This window comes from Heterocephalus glaber, unplaced genomic scaffold, assembly GCF_053883595.1.
Source record: "Heterocephalus glaber isolate CG9 unplaced genomic scaffold, H.glaber_assembly_v1.0 deba00001606, whole genome shotgun sequence".
Lineage (NCBI taxonomy): Eukaryota > Metazoa > Chordata > Mammalia > Rodentia > Bathyergidae > Heterocephalus > Heterocephalus glaber.
In genome coordinates, this window is record NW_028258377.1 from 30,182,746 (window position 1) to 30,199,265 (window position 16,520).

General features: G+C 37.3%; 1 protein-coding gene across 3 annotated transcripts in view; it reads right to left on the reverse strand.

Moving 5' to 3' along the window:
• Window positions 1-406: 406 nt before the first annotated feature.
• Window positions 407-16,520, reverse strand: part of LOC101699615 (spermatogenesis-associated protein 31A6-like) — a 791,892-nt gene continuing 775,778 nt past the window's right edge. The window contains exons 7-9 of one of the 3 annotated variants that reach the window (XR_015444821.1): window positions 9,070-9,140; window positions 2,093-2,135; window positions 407-1,550 (exon numbers count right to left, since the gene is read on the reverse strand). The gene's annotated coding sequence lies outside the window, so the exon portion shown is untranslated. Of the gene's footprint in view, window positions 1,551-2,092; window positions 2,136-9,069; window positions 9,141-16,078; window positions 16,139-16,520 lie in introns of those variants that run through there. The other 2 variants (XR_015444823.1, XR_015444822.1) reach the window with 2 other exon arrangements.

The window sequence follows — 16,520 nt, forward strand, 5'->3', positions numbered from 1 at the left end:
AAACGTATCATCCAAGATCCAAAGGGATCTGCCAGCTTCCAAGATGCGTCTCTTGTCATTCTCCATGCTGCTTCATTGTGACTAGGAAATTTCCAAGAAACCACAGGGCCCCTAACTTTAGCAGTAAGGGCCAAATTCAAAAATAGGTTGCAAGACCTGCCGCATTATGTGGGACAAGTATTTTGACAAAAGCTTTATTTATTCATTGCTGAAATATCCATTCTCAATCTAATTTTCTTCCCTATCTCTTGGGTTTGGCAAACATAATACTCTTGGGCAGAGAATAATAATGCCCAGAAACCACTAACTGTGTTGCATTTCAAACCCTAAAAAGATGAGAAAACATCGGGCCGGGGATTTAGCTCAGTAGTTTCGCCGCCTGCTGCGCAAGCGCAAGGACCTGAGTTCGATCCCCAGTACCAAAAAAAAAATGAGAAAACATCAAAAGAATGAAGCAATAGGGTGTTATCTCCTCATGCCAAACAGTTACTATGGATCCATATTATAAGTGTTCCTCTTATCACTGAATAGTTCATAATAATAATGATAACCACGGACTGGCACTGAATGTCATGAGCAGGGACTCGCAGTGGATGGGCAACAGCAGCAGCTGTCATGCAGCAAGCATTCCCTCCATGCAAGTCCTCTGCCAAAGACTGCGTGGTCATTCTCCCATACACCTTGTACTAACCCAGTGAGTCTTTTCCTGAATGAGGAAAAGGATCCAGGCTAGTTCCATGGCTCATCTCCTCTGGGGTTTAAGTTCCAGGGTGTTTGCTTCCTTTTGTAGTTACAGTCCTATTTGGAGCACTTTCTAAACATTACACATTTTGCTCCGATTAGATGTCTAGGGAGACCTTCCTTCCACACGTACATGCCACACTAGCACCATGATGAAGAGAGAGGTAAATTACTAGTAAACACAACTTCATATTCACAGAAGGAATTTACTGTAACAAAGCAGTATCATGCATATCAGGTGATGAAATTCATACAATGTCCCTGTGAGGTGTTGTTGTCATACATATTTTATAAGTGGGAACCTGAGGGTGAGAACAGTTAGAGGTTTGCCCCAGGTCCCTAAGCACCAAGCTGGATCTTTCTGACTTTGGCTCCCCAGTCTTGGTATCTTGCTTTCTTGGCCTTTAATTTAAAATAAAAATATAAGGAAAGCCAAAACATCCTAAAAGGAAATATAAATAAGCAATGGGAAAAAACATAAAACTACCCAAATCCCCCATTTCAAGACAACCTCAACCAACATTTTGGTATTGTCCCTTTCAAACTTTTCAATTTCAAAATATATGCATACATGCATGCATACTTTTTTAAAAGAAAGGAGTATTAATACATATTAATTCAGGGCCTGTTTTTATTTCCTTCACGGTCCAATTATGCATTTATTTCCATATTGGCCTTTACCATGCTCCATACATAATCATTCTTAGAAGCCCATTCTATCCCATAATTCCAGTCTCTAAAAGTTAAACAAGTGGGCCTTAGTCTTCCATTTTGCGCTCTATCTCCAAGGCCATTCAGAGAGTGTTGGGCTAAATAAAATAAAAACAAAAGAAAAAGAAAAAAACTTCTCAGTAGTCTTAGCCAGACTGGTAACAGTAAATCTCCACTTCCCTCCTCTCACTGCCCCAAATTCCACCTGAATGCAAGCAAGACAGCCTAAGTAATACAGCTCCAGTCTGGAATGGATTATGAATGCAGAGAAGCATCTTAAACTCAGGCCAACCCAGGAAACCACAAAGGGTCTCCTATTGCCTTCTTTGGGGTAGGGTTTTGTACTTAGTAAAACAAAGAAGAGGCTAACATTACCTGTATTCTGACCACTCTGATAAGGGCAAGGTCTGCAATCTTAATTAATCCCCCCAAGCCTTTGTAGTGGGCAGCGAGAAGATCCCTTCTGCTGACTCAGACTCTACTCAGGAGAGAAAATGCACCCAGCCATTGATGGAAGACCTTTCCCAAGCTCTCCTCTTACCAGGCATTGTCACAGTTTAACAAGATAACTTTGCGTGTACATCCAGGTCCCCCTTGCTGCCCTAGGAGAGCATATTTCATCAGAATACAAAACACTTACTGTACAGGTTTGTCATTCTCTGCCAGATCAGATGAAGTTTTCTCTTTAAAAAACAAAGAAAATAAGAAACTGAGAAAAATAGTGGTGGAGAAAGAAGAGATTTATGGGGTTAAGTATAGACGGGGAATGTTCTAAGAGAATTAGCTATGGATACTTGTCTGGTGCTGTGTGTGGACTTTCATTTTAGGCATCATATTCATTTATTTCTATCCTTCTTCATGTGGATGAGAGAGAATTTCCAAGCAAAACACCCTCTCTGATTTGAATCCATGGCAGCCATCAAAGATATACAGCAGGACTGCTGAAGGCAACCGAGGGCTGATAGAATCTTAATAGCTCTGGGAACTACTCCTGCCTCTTCTTGGAGCCCCATTAATAGTATAGTTGGGAACACCAAATAATGCTGATTTTCTTTCCTACAACTGCTATTTTGGCTCTATTGCCATCTTCAAACTCTATTTCCTGTGGCAATTATTATGCTTTCTTTATTTCCAATGTCAGCTTATTTTCAAAGAAAAAAACCCCTTCATATAACACAGCTAAAGGACCCAAAATAGAACAATTTGTTATATTAAGCAAATGCTTATTTACATAATTGTGACTCTCATTTCTATATTAGCACAGCAGCAAAACCAACAGGCTCAATTCAGAAAAGCAGGACATGGTATACAAGACCTTATGTCTCTCTGGGGAAGAGCTAGGAAGAAGTCAACAGTAAACAACCTTTCCCTCTGAAGCCAATGTCCAAATGAAAGTTGGGAATTTTCCCTGTATATCACGGCCCCTTACCTTATTGTTTCAGGGAAAATTTTGACATGTTTTGTTGATTACATTCTATTCTCGCATTATATTTAAGATAAATTTTGGGGGACTGAGGGTATAGATCAATGGTAGAGGACCTTCTTAGTATGCAGGAGGTGCTGGGGTCAATCTCTAGTCACCTCCCTGCCAAATGTTTTATAAAGTTAAAAATTAACTACAAAATAAGAACTTTTTGTATTCTTGGAAAATGGGTCTCCAAAACATCCTCAATTTATTCCAAGAGAGATCAACTACCTCTCTTAATAATTTCTAAAAAAAAGGAGGTAAATCCAAAGATTATATTATTGGTTAGAGGAACTCTTGCTCATGATATTTGTGAGCATTGTTGCTACACAGAATTGTGGAGGAGTTAAGCTTATGCTAGGTTCCTTGAAATGGGAATCATGGTAAAGTATCTCTAAAAATGATGTCTAAAGGTACGCATATCAACTTACGTGAACTTGAATAGCTTTCATATCTAAAATGTACAAAACATTTATTATAGATCAACTCAATGTATAGTCACTTATAATATTATGAGGAGTTCTATTTTTCTGTATAGCAAAAGTTTTCCAAAATCTCATGCTAGTGAACCTATGAACTATCACACTGTCTAAACTGAGAACCAATGTTTTCTCAATTCAAGAATCTCTTTTAAATCTAGCTTCATAGTCATTTAAAGGAAAATATCTAATACCTGAAGCAACTCTGGAATTTGGTCTTTTCAAGACTCAAGCACCCAGTAAGTAATTTGAAGAGCTTAGTTGCTTAAAACATGAGCTGCGCAGTCAGGTCTGGGAGAAAAAAATTCCAGCTCTGTTACTGAGAGCTGTGTGACTTGGGGCATGCAACCTGACCTGGAGGAGCATCACTTTCCTTACTTGTAAAAGAGAGATCAGAAACATGTCTGACACCCAGAGTTCCCTTGATTCTATAAAAAAGAGATAAAGTATATGAAATGCTAAGCAACATGCCCGGCACAGGGTGTCAACCAAAGCTGTTGGTTATCCCTCATTGACATGTGTGCTACTTTGCAAAAAGATTTACTTCTTAGCTCTATGTTTGGGAAGGAGGCATGGGAAATAAATTCAGAGACTGGGTTAATGAAGGGAGCCACTGGGTAAGGGGTGGAAGGAGTTGGCAATGGATACATAAATCCATTTTAATTGCCATTTGAAACTAGAATTTTGACCTCCCCAAAGTGGCAGCATGATCTTTTGTCACCAGAGCCTCCATTAGTCAAAAGTGGGACTTGAAAGTAGGGTAGTTTGTTTCAAATTATCCACTAGCACACTAAAGGGATCCTTTTCTCCTCTGGAATCTTCTGCTAAGCTTACAGAGTTTATGGTTCCCATAATGCATATGTACAGTATCTATTTCATTTAACTTGCTATTAACACTTCCAGTTTCACTTACTGCAACACAGCTGGAAGAAAAGAATTGAAATCCACCATCTATGGTAGAATTGGAGTGTAGGTATTAGCAGTTTTATTTGAAAACCCACCCTACTTTCCCTTATCTTGTGTCGTGCTATAAATTCCATTCAATACACAATTTTCAAACATAGCTTTATGCCATAAATGGTTACTATGCTTTTTTCAGCAAGCCTTTTCTTTTTTTTTTATTAAATTTATTGGTACATTTTAGGTATACAATACAGTTACATTCATCATTGGGATCTTGTACCTTTACATTATATATCTTGGTTCTTATTTTTTTTCCCATTGCCCTGCCCACCCTTCCCTATTTACAAAGACTTTGTTTCCATTTTTTCCTTTTCTCATGTTTTTTTCTTTTCCTTTCTTTCCTTTCTCCTACCCCTCCCACTTCCCCTGCTCCTTTAGAACTTTTTTTCCTATTTCAATTATCAAGTATACATTTTGATCCTTATTTACACTTTCAGTTTCTCACACCAGAGAAACTATTTGGTATTTACACATGTGTGTTCTATTTATTTCACTTAAGAGTATGGCCTCAATATGCATCCATTTAGCTATAAATGTCTCTAGTTTCTCCTTCTTTATGGTTGAGTAGTACTCCATTTTATAAAAAAAACCCCACATCTTCTTTATCCAGTCTCCAGTTGATGGGCAATTGGGCTGTTTCCAAGTTTTAGCTATTACAAACTGTGCTGTCAGAAAGACATTTCTTACACTGGTTTTGCTCCACCCTAGCATTACAAAGAGCATAAAGACTTTTGCAAAAAGATGCCAAATAAACAACCATTTTTAAATATCCCCCCATATATATAAATCAAAATTTAAGTGTTAAAAACTTTTAAACTTCAAGCAATGAAATAGTTCACAATTTCTTCTAGTTTTGGAGTTTATGGTACTAGAACTTTCTGTAACCAACAAATGAAGAAGAATCCATCTGAGCTAGTTCAAAAAAAAGGTGGAGATTTAGTTTGAGGCCTTATGGGAACTAGAAATAGAAAACTGCTCATCTGTGATGCATCTTTGCCTTCCATATTTCTTTTTCTTGGAACATATCACTGTATCTTCTTGCTGTGAAACTGATCAAAGTTCTCACTTCTCTAAGCATTTTGGCTGTCTGTGCTAATTCCTCAGCTTGCATCTGGCTGTAAAAGGCTTCTCCTTCCCTATTTCAGTGTGGCTTTTCAGTTAGAAAGCTGACACTGTCTGATTCCAGGGGTTGGGTCTCTTATTTCAGGTGTTTTAGAGAAAGAGAGAATTGGCTTAGTTACCCCCTAATCTTTGACCTACCTCCCATGTCTCATAAGTCCACCCCTTTTCCAATCAGCTGTAATGAGCAGGGGAGACACGGTCCTAAACTGATGACCCAGATCCAACTCTTACAATTGTGTCTGTCTTAATGAAGCCATCGAATCAAATTTCTCATTTCTTCTTTCCAGAAAAAGTACCCCCATGAGTTAGATCTCTGGTACCACAAAAAAGTACCACCAAACAGGCGATGCAACCTTTCAAAACTGAAACTATGTTTACAAAATTAAAACTAAAATTACATGATATGTCTTCAGAAGGCTTGTGTATCAAATGTATTTAAAAAGCTCCTCTTTCCCAATTTTTACTCATCTCAAAATTTTTTAAATGTCAATGTATATTGGTTTCTTTGGTCTGTTCTTTTGTCAAAGCATACCCATAGTGAAATCACTGCAACAGTAATACAGTATATTATTCTACATGACTGGAAATTTTTACTTGAATCTAATTTTATTTTATACGTGCAAAGATTTTTGGACAGGATAATGAATAAAAACTTATACAACAGTGTAAGCACTCTTACAGAATAAGAACTGCCAATACACACAATATCCTATTGTCTAGCATTAATTCTGAATATTGTTCCCAAAATAATATTTTCAGGACTCTCTCTCTGAGAAGTCAAAACCATTTTGTAGATCTTTCAATGTATAGCTAACTGCCTAGGGCTATATCGAGATCATTGTTTTTTAGGACAAAGCCTTTCATTCTATAACTTTCTCCTCCCCTGGCAAGGAAGGGGTAGGGGCTAAAATGGAGTGGAATGCAAAACCTATTTTGAAATGTATGAGAGTTGGATACTCCCAAAATTCCAACAAGATTACACACACAAAGAAATCTCATCTGGTAAATATTACATTTTGTTTTTGTCTTTGGTTTAGTTTTTACACAACTTGACAGTTTGTGGTACTGTGCCACATTTTGGAGCTAAGGTTTACAAACATCTGGCTCATGAGCAGCATTCCATTCCCCACAGCCCCCAGTGTCTCTGGGATAAAGTGTTTGCAACATACCAACTGAGGTGGAAAACAAGAATTTTCCTAGAGAACAATGGGGGCAAGCGAGGCATTATGCTTTATTGTGCTCCTCTGGAGACTGGGCCTTGAACAATTAACCCACTTGCTGATACCCGATGAACTTTAGGGGGTTGGAGAGTCTTAGACCCCTTCACTGAGTGGTCAGTTGGTTGGATCCTTTTAAGTTGTTGGCAAAATAAAAATTTTCTCAATAAAGCATCATAACAATGAAGTAATATAAATTCTTCAGTCATTTCAATGGAATATTTAAAAACCCATCTTGCTCTAGACTCTGTCTATCTAAGAATAAGTTTTCTTTCTTATACTTTCCATTGATGAACAGATAACAAGACCTTCATATTAATTAAAACATGTGCAATAATGCCTGGTACTTAGTAAAAGCTACTAAATTTTTGCTTGCATCATTATTATCTTCAGGTTGCTGAACAATGTAGTGTATGTAGAACAAAGTTATATTTGAATAGTCAGGATTTGATATTTAATTATGCTAATTGATATATCATATCTCTATCCTTTTTTTGGCTATCTTTCTTCCCCTATTTAAATGCTGTGTTAGGATATTAGTATATCATATAACTGTTTTTTAATAAAAATATCTACATTAAGAATTGCTAATTTGTATTGCTACCTTACATCTCTGCCTCCTAAGAAACAAAGCCATTCCAAAAGAGTTGCCATCTTTCCCTGGGGAAGATGTTTCACCATGTCTCCAGAGCTCTTGAAGATATTAATGTGGGATAGGGAATGGGGAAAAACCCATAGATTCTTAGGAGGATCTGTTTAGTCCCTGCAGCTATGTTCAAACTTTTATGTGTGTACAGAAATACATTTTCCTAAGGAGATGGCCTATAGTTCCCACCAGATCTTCAAAGGTAGTCATAAAATATAAAGGCTAATACCTATTTATATTACAGAGAGTAAAGATAGCCAGAGAAAGGAGGCATTCTTTGTAGAATTGTAAAGGAAGTACTCTCTCTTGTGTAAGTGTTCCATTTTCACAACTCTCTAGCAACTAAGTAATCTTTCTCTATTTCCCAAGAAAACTTAATCTCGGATCCCCAGTTTCCTCTGAAAAGGCACACAAAAGAAAACATCTATGAAGGGTTTCCTTTTGGAGGGTGAAATCTTCCACTAATTGAATAAAACTAGGGAACCCATTAGTTGGCTTATATGGTATCTTTGTACAAATAACCTGGCCTGGTATCACTAGTATGCAGCTAGGCACACATCTGGTGCAGAGTAAGATATCAGAAGCATGGCCCTGGAGTAGGGCAGAAAGGGGGAACAAATTCTCTCTCTGCTTCTGGAAGAAGAAAGGGGAGCCTTGGGTATATTACTTAATAGTCCAAAGTCTTCATTTTAAAAGATGGACATAGTTCTAGTGCTTTCCTCATAAGGCAATTATCAAAATTAAATAAGAAAATATAAACAAGGGCATGGTATGGTATCTGGTATACACTAGGAACTTAGTACGTTTTAGCTATAAGTGATTCATTGCATCCTCATAATACATCTATTTGATAGAGAGTAGCTATCCAATCTTGCAGACAAGGAGATTAATATTAGGAGGGGGAAAGAACATGACTGCAACCATTTGGCCTAAAGGTGACAGAGATGATCCCTTTGTGTTACAAAGGAAGTTTCTCTAGCATCTCTGATCTAAGGGGAGGGCAATTGGGATGGTATGCGGGAATAATAGTGATCCATTGATAATAATGGATAAAGGAAAACAACTAATATTAATCTCAGTGTTCATATGTTTAAGAAAAAGCTAAGTATAAAAAATCTTAATTGACTTAAAAATAATATCAAATTTATAATAATATAAATTAGACTTTGAAGTGGCTAAATTACTGATGCAATTTACAGAAGTGGAGGAAGATAGAACTACTATTTCCAGAATGAATTTAGAGTAGGAATACTATCAAGGGAAAAGGTTACATATATGAGTTTCAGATATAAGACATGGAATGTGTATATATATATATGTGTGTATACATATATATTTTAATTCCTTCTAGAGTTTTAATATAACTTGTAAACACATCCTTGCTACAACTGTTAGAGATCTGGTTATGGGACTTCCGGTAACTCAGAGAATTAGTTCCTTCCAGAGAATGTTAGTACTCTATATAAAACCCAAATACTACCCCTAAGGAGGAAACCATTGCTGATGATTCTGATGACCAGACGTTTATCAAAGGAATTTAGATCTTACTAGACACATTGGCAACACAAGGTAAAAACTATATGAAAAGAAAAGAAATAATATGCCTCATTTTAACTAAACATTCCCCTTGATAAATCCTTCAAATCTCCATAAAGTACCATCTGGCACTAGTTTCAATGCTATGAAATATTACCCATGGATGATAGTATTTCCAGCCCATCTTACCATTATTTTCTTACAAAACATCTTTTTCTTTCTTCTTCCAGTGTTATGTCATGCAGCTTTAAGTTCTGGTGCTGAAAAATCAAAGAAAGTAGAACAGCTCTTGATTTCCCCATATCACTTGCCTTTGCTGCTCAATATTCCCAAAGGAAGGTATTTATACTTAATAGAGGGGTAAGGTCCATATAGGGAAGCCTGGTTATACCAATGATAAGACTGGAGAAACAATGCCATAAATATTGAGAGGTTGCAAGCAGAGAGATGACTTTTCCACTGAGGGTCCCAAAGGGACATGTCCCATGGAACTCATCTATCCTGAGAAAAACCATGGCCATCACACTTAGTTGGAGTACTTTTATTTTCATTTTATGAGAGTAAACTTTCTCTTTTTTTCAATAATTCCCTCTCTTCTCCCTGAACATGAACATCTATTTTTGGTGTCTCCGTATCACTAGAAGATTCTATGAATCTATCAAGTTATTTCTGATATTTTAACATCAATTGGTGATTACTTATTCCCATTAAGAGATGTGATATTTAGAATCTAATACAGGGTTTACCAAAATAAGTCACTTTATCACCTTGGAGGAAGTCAGAGTTGATATTCCAAAGTAGGAGATACCATGTAACATAAAAAAGGTCTATACTGTCCCCATTTCTAATGGTACCATTGTGATCCAAGCTACCTTCATCTTTTGCTTTGATCATTAAAATGGCCACTTAAGCAGCTTCATCATATATATATATTTTTGGAACCTCTCTAATACATTTTTAAAGGTGCAACCAGAGTAGTTCTTTCAAGCACAAATCAAACCCAGACTCCCATCTGTTAAGTGAATTTCCATTATCAAATGGACAAAGACAAAAACTTTAACATGACTTGAAAGACCATTATAGCTTCTCTCTATTCTTTCCTAGTCTGGCATTGCCTCCACCTATGCAATCTCTGTATGTGTGCTTTTTCCTGTCTGAGATGTTTATCTCCACGGTTACCTAGCTAACACTTACAGAAGAACACAGATAAATGCACAAGTTCAGGCTGGCTCTTCTTTTATTATGCTCTCATACTCTTTTCCTGTATTGACTATTTATATAGTGCCTAGTGTTTGCCTTAGTTTGTAATTACTGTATACAACAATTAGCATAGTTATTTTGTGACCCTCTCTTACTAGGCTCTAACCAAGGGCTTTAAACAGTTTGCTTATTATTATTTCCTCAGGGCTTGTTCACCGTCAAATATACAGGAGTAATACTAACAACAGTCATTGTTTACCAGTTCTAAGCAAGTTAGATGTTACCTCTTCATTTTCACAATAATCTATGAGGGAAGTATTATTAACCTTTTACTAAAGGAGAAACTGAGACACAAAGAAGTTAATAAGCTGCCCCAAAGTTCCACAGCTAATAAGTGAGATATTTAGGTTTCGAAGCTAGGTAATTTGGTTTCAGAGTTTGTGCTCGGAGTCACTGCACCAATCTATGTTTTGAGTAGTAACAGGTGCCCTAGTCATAGTAAATAATAAGTATTTGTTAATTCAATAATGAATAATGAATAGACTGTTGCTAGAATGACTCACTAGGGGACTTATAATTTGTTCAGGATTGGAAAAAAGTCCGTGAAATGGCAACTTTAATGGTGAATAAGACCAGAATCATCTGGCAAACTTATGTGGCAGTGAATACCAAAGAAGCAGCTCCCATGAACTGTGCTTCTCACACTGGAAGCTGCCTTGTCTATCTTGCTGCTTGGAAATGCTAGCTGGCAACATTCCTGTTCCTGACTAAGCAAGAGCAAGTTTAAATATAGATGAGGGCTCTAAAAATGCTGCCGTTGAGGTTGTAACAGGTGACGGTATACATTTTTTTTGTAGCTAAGCACATTGAAAAGCCTTTGAAAGTTGAGCCTGAGCCATGACTACTCCTGAGTGTTTATCCCCAAGAGCTTTTAATGTGATGCTGGGGACCACTGTCATTTACTGAAGGATTTGTCTATTTGCTATGAATGTCAGGAGACTGATAACTTGTCTATTTACCATGAATGTCAAGAGACTGACATTCATAAAGATGAACAAATACCTTTTACCTACAGAGGCTGTGCCTTCAAGGAGGTCATTTGGGGCTGATGGCAAGTGAGTAACATAGGAGAAATTCTAGGGGGATTCTTTTGTCTCCGGAGAACGAGGAAAATGGCAAAACAGATTTTGCTGACCTCCTAAAAGGATTTAACATTTGGAGAGTTACTTGCTCAACATTTAGTCAACAATATGGACAGAGAACATTTACACAGACCGGAGCAAAGCATAGGTTGTCAGGAAGGATAAACAAGGAGAAGATGGAGGACCTGTCTTTCTATAGCTGATACTTTAGTTTGGAAGGTCAGGATCTCACTACCTGAGCAATACTTCCAAAGCAACTAACACATCAGAGCAAATGAAGAGTATTCAAACTGAATAAGGCAGTGTAAAAAGGAGAAGGATCAAATTTCACTGGGATCAGTTTTGATATCCACTGACCACTGTTTGTGCTATGTAAGAGACTGATGATAGAAACGCAGCATGATTTCTCTGTTTTTTAAGGAGCTTAAACATTTTATAATTGCAAGATTTACTAGTTAGATCAAGTTTCTGCCTTCAGCGATCTTGTATTTTAGAGAAAGTTAAGCACAGAAACAGATAAACAAGTAACATAAACAGGAACTTCGGATTGTGATAAGCTGATGCAGAGGATGAGAACAAGCCCTTGACTGTGAGGAAGCATGGTCTACTAAAGATGATCAGGAACGAGATTCTTCCCTGGGCAGTGGCCCAGTGGTGAGACAGGCAAGGCAAGGCGAGCCAGGCAAGGGTAAGAATCTCTAGGAGAACCACGTTTTTCAAGAGGAAAGTAGGTGCAAAGCCCCTAAGGTGAGAGTAAGCACAATGCATTCAATAAAAAGGAAAGCCACCAAACAAGTGGTTGGGAAGCATAGGAGAAGGAGTTGAGAACTGTGGATAGGTAATCGGAGGACAAACCAAATATAGTCATGTAGAACATTGTAAGAATTCTACATAGGACTCCATTAGAGAGTTGTACGAAAAGAAGATAATCTTTCAACTTCTTCATAGAATATGGGCTGTGGAGGGCATGGTAGAACTAAGGAGACCACCAAAGTGGCTATTTGCCTCTGTCTAGGGGAAAAGTGGTGGTGACATGACTGAAATGGAGGAAGTGGAGATGGTGAGAAGCAGTATAATCTTGGAATATATTTTAGGCATAGAGTTGATGTTTGCTGATGGAGTGGCTGTGTGCTCATAAAAAGAGAGGAATCAAGGATAATTCCCAAGTTTTTGACTTAGGCAACAGCATGAATTAAGTCCCACTTTCTAAGACTGGGAATATAGGAAAGGCACAGACTGGGTATGCGAGAAATTGATTTCTGTCTAATTCAACTTCTACATGGAATGCATATTTTCCATAAACTTTAATATATTTTTCATAAACTTTAATTTTTAAGGATATCAAATGCTTTAGTAGGAAATATGGCTGGAATAAACATGTGGTTCTGGTTCTAATAAGTAAATGGAAATAATGACTTCTTATGTCCTTGAATGGCACCATGGTACTTTCCAAGGATTTTTAATAAAATTTTATCAGGTGTGTTTTTTATATTGATACTGCTTTAATTGTCGAGGAAGATGAGAAGTTGGTGATTTGAATAATACATGGAGAAGGCCAAAAGCAATTTCTTTTTTACTTTATATAGTGATTTTCAATGTGTGATCCCCTAACGAAGAGCAATAGAATCACCCAAAACATAGAAATGAAGATGATCAGGCCCCATACAAGGAATACTGAATCAGGAACTCTGGGGTGGGACCTGGAAGTTGGTGTTTTAACAAGTCCTGCAGGTAATTTTGATGCACATTATAGTTTGAGAATCACTGATCTATAATATCAACATGTTTGTTCACTAAGGAAAGAATGAGTATAGGACCTTAAAACAGATTAATAAAATGCAAGACCCATGATTTCCAAAAACTCTGAAGGAAATATAGCTATTACAATTAAAATAGAAATCAAGAGGCCAGGGGAATAAGAAATGTTGCAAGATTTTCCTTCTAAAGCCAAGGGTGCAATTTCTCCAAATGCAAGATTGAAGCAAATCGAAAGTCAAATTGTAAAATATGAAATATAATTAAGGGAAGTTGGCTTCTACAAATAGTGTAACTAAATCTATTCAAAACAAAGCTCTGATAATTGGCAGCTGGCACTGAAGTCAACAGAAGATGCCTGGTGAGAGCTTCCCACCAACCAATGTCCTGGTTAAAAATTATATATAATATGCTCCTATATAAACTTGTTATTGAGAAGCGTGAGAATATCAGCTTGGGCATAGTTCTTGCATCTTCCCCCAAGAAAGCTGGGCAGCACTGTAGAGCTGAGATGTTTTCCTAAGAGACTATTGGGATAGAGGGAGAAAACCCTTAGTCTTAACCCTTGCCTCACTTTTCCCACATAATAGCTGGCACCACAGGCTGAAGAAGGAGCCAGAAACTTGACACCACCCTGACCTTCTGGGTCCTGAAAGCACTTGCACTCAAATGGGGAGATCAGGTCAATATTCTTAAACCTCTCAAAGGCAAACCACTTGAAATCATTAAGGTACCATGGTAGTAAAGCACAAAATTAATTCTTGGTTAACATAGACAAAAAAGAGAGAATTTATTATGAGACTGTAGAAATATCAAAGGCAGAAACTGATTGGTTCTCAGGGTGTAATTAGCACTAGAAAGGTGAAAAGAACTCTCCATTTCTCTCTTACTGCCAACTTTATCTGTGAGCCTGTTCATTTTTCACTCCATCCATATCTCTGGAATAGATGGACACATTTGTCTACCACCTAGTTTCACTCTGTAAGTGACATCCACAATGTAGCCTCCTGCAGTCAAATAGTCTGGTTCTGTTCTTACTTGGCTCTAGTTACTGATTTGTTGGAAAGAACTCTGGCTGATCATGTTTGTGTCATGTCAGTTTTGGTCCACTCTGTTATGAGTGGTGAGGGTACAGTTACCAGTTTCAGAAATGGCAGCTAGATACCATGTCTCTGGAAGGGAAAGAGAGCAGACGGTTCACAGAATAATTCGGTAATAGATGGCTTTGTGATGGGCAATATACCTCAAGATGACTACTATAGAAAAAGTAAATCAGCAAAGATAAATCAGTTGGTTGCTTCTATCAAAGAACTCTCAAGAAAAGAGTGGTTAGTGGAACTAACCCGGAGAGGCTGAATGGAGGAGGAGTCAGTAACATCTTTTATTGCAATGGTTCCTAACATAACAGTGTATTGAGCTGAAGGGAGAAGCAAATAAACCTATCAAAAGTTGAAATCATTGAGCTAACTGAACTAATAAACAAGTAGCATCATACAAACTCTATATGGAAAATAATAAATCTTTGGAAACTACTGCAATGCAACCCAAGAATACACAAAAACATTATTTGTTTGAATATTATAGCCAGAACTACACAATTCATTCCAAGTAGCATTTTTTTACTTCAGTATTTAATATTCTTGAAGGATAAAACTCCTAACAAATATAACAGGAGAGCTGTTATCATAGAGACGTTCTTATTGAGGAAAAAAGGCTTTTATTCTGTCCTGATAAAACCAAGATTTTTGATAGATTGGTGGAATACAATGTAAACATATATCATAACCAGCCTGTCCCAAAAATGATATTACAAAACAGTACCTTGAAATTAGGTTATGAACTAATCCCCCCTTCAAGGTTAAGCCAAAATAAATCATTGGCCTGTGGACACATAAAAGTGGGGGCATGCTCCAACATAGCCTCCTTTGACTCTCTAACAAGCCCCAAGATTCCTAACTACAAATCTATCATGTTAAGGCTGATAAAAGAAAATCATCTGTATGGAATGATAAAATTAGACTATTATAATTCAATTTTACCTGAGTCTTGACTACCTTCTTAGTTTTTAATAATCTCAAACCAGAGCTGTAAAGCAATAGGATACAGCTCTGGTAAGTTTTGATGAAAGGGAAGCAAAGAGAAAATGTTCAAGACAGAGGTGAGGATCCCACTGGAGGGGCATCGCAATGGATGAAATCCATGGAGGACCCAGAAGCTAGAATTTAAAGACTTTGTGGACTTGAAAAGAACATAGAGTAGAGAATTAAATAGCTCAACTACTTTACAAAAGTGTAGGGCTCATTCTACTGTGCATTGGCTCATTAAAGAAATGTATTCCTCGATTACTAATTGAGCATGACTGTACATGTAACAAAAACTCAGCTTCATGCCTGATAGTACCACTTTTCCTTATTGAAAATAACCCAACTAGTCTAAGCCTGAACAATAAATCAAACAAGAGGCATATTTTTAGAATTTCATTGCTATTGAGGATGCTCTGAACTTGCAGTAACTCATCAGTTAAATGTGTAGTAGCCCTCAGGTACTGGTTTATTTTGGATCTTGGGCTTGGTTTTTGTTGAGGAAACTTGCCTTGAATCCTAGCTATTGAGATCAAATCTGCAGGGATAAAGAAGCCAACTTCCTTCTTTCTCTCTTTCTGATTGAAGTGAATTTTGTGAACATGGTGGTGGAGGGGGTGTGTGTGTGTGTGTGTGTGTGTGTGTGTGTGTGTAGGAGTGCAGATCATGAAGGCTCGAGAAACTTAACAGCAGCCTCCAATGTTCTTCTTGCTTGTTGGCCAGAACACTGTGACTCCGATTACCATGGTTGGGGAATTGAAATCCTGACATGAGCAATTAAATTCTGTATTTATATTCCTAGCAATTTCATCTTGTCATTTGTGGTTTTCTTCAAATTACAAAACAATTAAATGAAGAATTTGGCAAAAAAATTGAACCAGATGCAAGGTTCTTGTTCCCTCCCCTCCCCCACTCCCTTTTATAGCCGGAAAAAGAATGTAATTTAAGTCTTCCCAGCTCTTCATCTGTGGAACAGCTGAACAGGCATCTTGAAGGAGAAAGTGTCTCTTTCACTAAAGACTGTGATGTAGTGTTTTATCTGCGGCGTTGAAGAGGAAAGTCCTTGAAGTACAGAGTTCCCTAAGAGAAATAAAGCACACACATACTTCAGCCACAGCATTTACTACCCTAACACTGCAATTTAGTAAACAAAAGATGTAAAAAGTGTCATTCTGGTCTATCTTTTGATAGATACACATATGAGAGGTTCTTTTAAAATCTAATGGAGCAGAAAGCTAATTTTTTTAAAATTATATTTCATTGGTACAATTTAGGTATATAATACAACGACATTCATCATTGGAAATTTGCACCTTTACATAGTCTCTCTTGGTTCTTATTTTCCCCCTTCCCCTGCCCTCCTTTCAACCCCTCCATCCTTCCCTATTTACAAAGACTTTGTTTCTATTTTTTCATTTTCTCATATTAATTCCATTCCCTTCTTTGCCTTCCCTCACCCCTC